Genomic DNA, 6000 nt, shown 5'->3' with positions numbered 1-6000 from the left:
TGGCACCTGTCCTATTCCTGCTGAGTTTAGCACCTTGGCTGTGTGAATGGTGCATGGTGTAGGCCACTGGTTTTGTTGGGTCATCATACAAACCACGCAGCCTGGCCTCAGAGCCATACGAAACATAATTACGTATTTCTGGGCACCTCCAAGCCCTATGATACCTACTAATGGTCGAGTTACTTTAGACAGAACTAAAAGTATGGAGATTGGATCAGGGAGGATGGATGGACGTTATCTGCGACCATCTTGCAATCCAAATGTTGCGTGTTTGAGTCAAGTTGGGAACAACTGTAGTATTTTAGTTAACCCTTCCCCTAACCCTTATTCTAAACTTAACCAAATTCCCTTAACCTACTATGTAAACTGACCTAAACTTTGTCTTTTTAGTTCTCCTAACCTTTTACGTAAATTATCCTAACATTTGTTGTTAGTTTCCCTAAACACCAATGTAAATTCTCCCCGTAATTCTCCTTTGTTGTGGTATACTACGAGCTAACTAGATCTACTCAGGCTTTTATAAAGCTAGCTAGCTTCAGTTACCTTCACATGCCAGGTCAGGCTTCATCCGTATGATGGTGGATATTGCTCGTCCGACTGCCGCTAACTGTAGCAGGCTTGTAACTGCGTGTGCATGTCGCATATGGCTAGTCGAAGGCGAACTCTTCATTGAGACAATGCTGAAATATCAATCCATTGGCGGGTCAGTGCCACATTTTCATTTGTGCTGAAATTATAATGAAAGAAAAGTTATCCTTATTTTATTACTTATCGTTAATGCCAACGTTTGGTGTGCTTATCAATGCACAGGCATCTTTTTCCCACTACTATCGCTCCTTCTTTGATCTGTGGAACAGCTTGCTACATTGTGGACATATAATCCATAGTAGGGTTTTGGAATCTTTAAACCTGGCAATTTTACAGATAAACTCGTGGATACACTAGCAATGGCTACCAGTCTTGACTTGAATGGGAACTGCCATCTATGGATTATTTGTCATTGGTTGGTTGCGGTTGTCAGTTTTCTTTTTGCCAATTTTAAAATACAATTCCACTAAAAGACGTACAGTTTGGAAAGCAAATGCTGTCATTATTAAATGTGCAATGTGATCGGTATTTTAACATTGCAAAACATTTTTACACACGTTTTTTAAATTCGTCCTCAACGAGTGGCTCAGACACTTCTTCAGGACACATTGAGTTAGCCCTGAGTTAGCTTGCCCCAAGCAGGTTAGTTCTGAAGGATTCGTTGCCATAGAAATTTACCTGGCTAAAAGGTGAGCGACTTTTGTTGTACCGGTTAACCCAAATTGAACTCAGAGTTGACCAAAGTTACAGTACCTGCTAACTCCTCAAACCTGATTCATAGTTAAGGACTCTGGTCTCAAAGAAAGATGTACAATACTATACATCATCCAAGACGTATGATAAATTACATAATCCAATTTGTATGCTATTGTATGACCTGGTAAGAGGTATCCCACTGGGCACACCACCATATCTCAACGTGGATAACTGGGTAGTATTTGGTTGAGATGTTGATCAATGAGATTACAACCTATATTCACCCACTCAAAAAGACAGCCAAAAGTTTGCTGAATTTCCAACGTGTTATCAATATGCTTCCAACCATCTAAAAGCACAACCTAATTCCAATGGAAAAACAATGTCTGATTTTTGGTTTAGTTGGCACCTGAATGTCTATCACTTCACTTTCAACCATTTAAAAGTAGAGCAAAGTTCAAATTGGAATACAATGTCAGATATTTTGTTTATTTATACAACAGTTTAATGTGTTATCACTGTGCTTAATCTAATAGCAGAACCAAATTACCTGGATTGCATTAAAAGTACATGGTGTAAGTGATCAAGGCCGTTCAAGATTCTGACCAGATTATTACAGCAATTGTGAAGACCTGAGAAGACCTATACATGTTATCTTGAACATACTGTACACATTTTATATGATTACATAAGAAGTATAGTTACAATAACCTCAAAATGTGGCCATGGATGTGTTACTCATTTTAAGGTTGAATGTTACATTAGTTTGGAAGATAGCCTTAACTTTAGGCTATTTACTGTATTAAAAAAGTAATATTGAATTGTTTTTGGTTTAAAATACAACCAAATATCAACATTATATGTACAGTGCATTCAGAAAGTATTCAGACTCCTTGACTTTTTCCACATCTTGTTATGTTACAGCCTTATTCTAAAATGGATAATAAAAAAAAAAATCCCTCATCAATCTACACTCAATACCCCATTATGATAAAGCAAAAAACAGATTTTTAGAATTTTTGCAAATGTATTACTAATAAAAAAACGGAACTATTACATTTACATAAGTATTCAGACCCTTTACTCTGTACTGTACTTTGTTAAAGCACCTTTGACAGCGATAACAGCCTTGAGTGTTCTTTTGGGTATGATGCTACACACTTGGCACACCTGATTTGGGGAGTTTTTCCCATTCTTCTCTGCAGATCCTCTCAAGCTCTGTCAGGTTGGATGGGGAGCATCACCGCACAGCTATTTTCAAGTCTCTCCAGATATGTTCAATCTGGTTCAAGTCTGGGCTCTGGCTGGGCCCCTCAAGGACATTCAGAGACTTGTCCCGAAGCCACTCCAGCATTGTCTTGGCTGTGTGCTCAGGGTCGTTGTCCTGTTGGAACCATCGCTTCAGTCTGAGGTCCTGAGCGCTCTGGAGCAGGTTTTCATCAAGGATCTCTCTGTACTTTACTTTGCATCTTTCCCTCGATCCTGACTAGTCTCCCAGTCCCTGCCGCTGAAAAACATCCCCACAGCCTGATGCTGCCACCACCACGCTTCACCATAGGGATGGTGCCAGGTTTCCTCCAGATGTGACGCTTGGCATTCAAGCCAAAGAGGCCCTGAGCGGTCTTGGTTTCATCAGACCAGAGAATCTTGTTTCTTGTGGTCTGAGAGTCTTTTAGGTGCCTTTTGGCGAACTCCAAGCGGGCTGTCATGTGCCTTTTACTGAGGAGTGGCTTCCGTCTGGCCACACTACCATAAAGGCCTGATTGGTGGAGTGCTGCAGAGATATATGTCCTTCTGGAAGGTTCTCCCATCTCCACAAAGAAACGCTGGAGCTCTGTCAGAGTAACCATCGGGTTCTTGGTCACCTCCCTGACCAAGGCCCTTCTCCCCCGATTGCTCTGTTTGGCCAGGAAGAGTCTTGGTGGTTCCAAAACTTCTTCCATCTAAGAATGATGGAGGCCACTGTGTTCACATGTTTTGGTACCCTTTCCCAGATCTGTGCCTAGATACAATACTGTCTCAGCGCTCTATGGACAATTCCTTTGACGTCATGGCTTGGTTTTTGCTCTGATATGCACTGTCAACTGTGGGACCTTATATAGACCAGTGTGTGCCTCTCCAAATCATGTCCAATCAATTGAATTTACCACAGGTGTATTCCAATAAAGTTGTAGAAACATCTCAAGGATGATCAATGGAAACAGGATGCACCTGAGCACAATGTCGAGTCTCATAGCAAAGGGACTGAATACTATGTAAATAAGGTATTTATATTTTAATTTTAATTTTATAAATTACCAAACATTTCTAAAAACCTGTTTTTGCTTTGTCATTATGAGGTATTATGTATAGATTGATGAGAATTTTAATCAATTCTAGTTCCATCTGAGCCATTGTCACAGTTGTCGTAGTGATGAGACCAAAACGCAGCAGGTATGTGTATGCTCATCTTGACGTTTAATAAATTCAAAATGAACACCAAAATAACAAAAGAACGAACGATCAACAAAACAGTCTGGCAAGGCACAAGGCTAAACACAGAACAATCTCCCACAAATGACAAACACAAACACACCCTAATATATGGGACTCTCAATCAAAGGCAAATAGACAACACCTGCCTTCAACTGAGAGTCCCAACTCCAATTAACCAAACATAGAAACAGACTCACTAGACTAAACATAGAATACATGAATATCAAACAGTGCCCAAACACCCCGGAATACTTAAATCAAATGCCCCTTCAACAGACACACCACCCCGACCCACATAAAACAAATACCCTCTGCCACGTCCTGACCAAACTACAATGACAATTAACCCTTATACTGGCCAGGACGTGACAGTACCCCCCCCCCCCCCCCCCGACCCGATCAGCCTCGGACCGTAGGCAGACTCCCCCTGCTCCGGATCATGGGCAGACCTCCACCTCTCCACCCTGTATGCAGACTCAGCAATTAAACAATTAATCTCTTTAAGTTCTGAATTGTCAGCCTTACTCAGTTCAAGGTTGCTGCTAGACTCCATTGGATTTTGGTCATCGGCAGACTCTGGGCAGATGGGCCACTCTGGCTGATCCTGGCAGCTCCGGGCAGCCTGGCCGCTCTGGCAGCTCCGGGCAGTCTGGCCGCTCTGGCAGCTCCGGGCAGTCTGGCCGCTCTGGCAGCTCCGGGCAGCTCTGGGCAGCTCGGGCAGCTCCGGGCCGCTCCGGGCATCTCCGGGCAGCTCCGGGCCGCTCCGGGCATCTCCGGGCAGCTCTGGCGACTCTTGACTGACGGGCAGCTCTGGCGACTCTTGACTGACGGGCAGCTCTGGCGACTCTTGACTGACGGGCAGCTCTGGCGACTCTTGACTGACGGGCAGCTCTGGCGACTCTTGACTGACGGGCAGCTCTGGCGACTCTTGACTGACGGGCAGCTCTGGTGACTCTTGACTGACGGGCAGCTCTGGCGACTCTTGACTGACGGGGCTGGACTGACGCACTAGAAGCCTTGTGCGTGGGGCTGGTACTGGACGTGCCAGCCTGGAGACACGCACCTTCGGGCTAGTGCGGGGAGCTGGCCCGGGGCTCCAATCTTGCCCCGCAAAACTGCCCTTGTGCCCCCCCCAAAAAAATTATTGGGGCTGACTCTTGAATTTCCTAAACTCCTCCATAGCCCTGGAAACGCTCAACCTTATTTCTGTCCATGTCCATCCTTCCTCCTCGTTCCTCTGCTGCTTGGTCCAAGTTTGGTGGGAGATTCTGTCACAGTTGTCGTAGTGATGAGACCAAAACGCAGCAGGTATGTGTATGCTCATCTTGACGTTTAATAAATTCAAAATGAACACCAAAATAACAAAAGAACGAACGATCAACAAAACAGTCTGGCAAGGCACAAGGCTAAACACAGAACAATCTCCCACAAATGACAAACACAAACACACCCTAATATATGGGACTCTCAATCAAAGGCAAATAGACAACACCTGCCTTCAACTGAGAGTCCCAACCCCAATTAACCAAACATAGAAACAGACTCACTAGACTAAACATAGAATACATGAATATCAAACAGTGCCCAAACACCCCGGAATACTTAAATCAAATGCCCCTTCAACAGACACACCACCCCGAACCACATAAAACGAATAGCCTCTGCCACGTCCTGACCAAACTACAATGACAATTAACCCTTATACTGGCCAGGACGTGACAGCCATCCCATTTTTACTTTTATTTTTGGTTGAGTTGGAGACGTGAATCCAACATATTATTCGTTAACTTGTCGACAAGTTAATAGGCTATTTATTGTATTTCAAATGTGTGGCACAGATTGAATTGTCCAAGCAGAAGATACATCTCCATCAAATGTTGACATTTGGTTGCGTTGGCAACCCAACACAATTCAATATCACTAAATATCTTTACATTTTAAATCAAAGGTTGAAACCTTAGGCCTATTATATTGTCTATTTTTTGTTGAATTGTTTGAATTATAAATTCTTTCTGATAATGGATCTAAATTTGAAGATCTGATTTAGTTTTAAAGGTACAAATTCAACATATTTTATACAAGGTTTTGTCAATTCTGAAATTTGGTTACCATGATTACATAATCCTGTTGTTTAAATTTTACCCTAAAAACAACAGTTGATGACTTTTTTCAAATCCAATGTATTTTCCATGTATACTGAACAAAAATATAAACGCAACATGTAAAGTGTTGGTCCCATGT

The sequence above is a fragment of the Salmo salar genome, chromosome 02 (assembly GCF_965601325.2).
Source record: "Salmo salar chromosome 02, fSalSal1, whole genome shotgun sequence".
In the NCBI taxonomy this organism is placed as follows: domain Eukaryota; kingdom Metazoa; phylum Chordata; class Actinopteri; order Salmoniformes; family Salmonidae; genus Salmo; species Salmo salar.
This window is presented reverse-complemented; position numbering follows the sequence as displayed.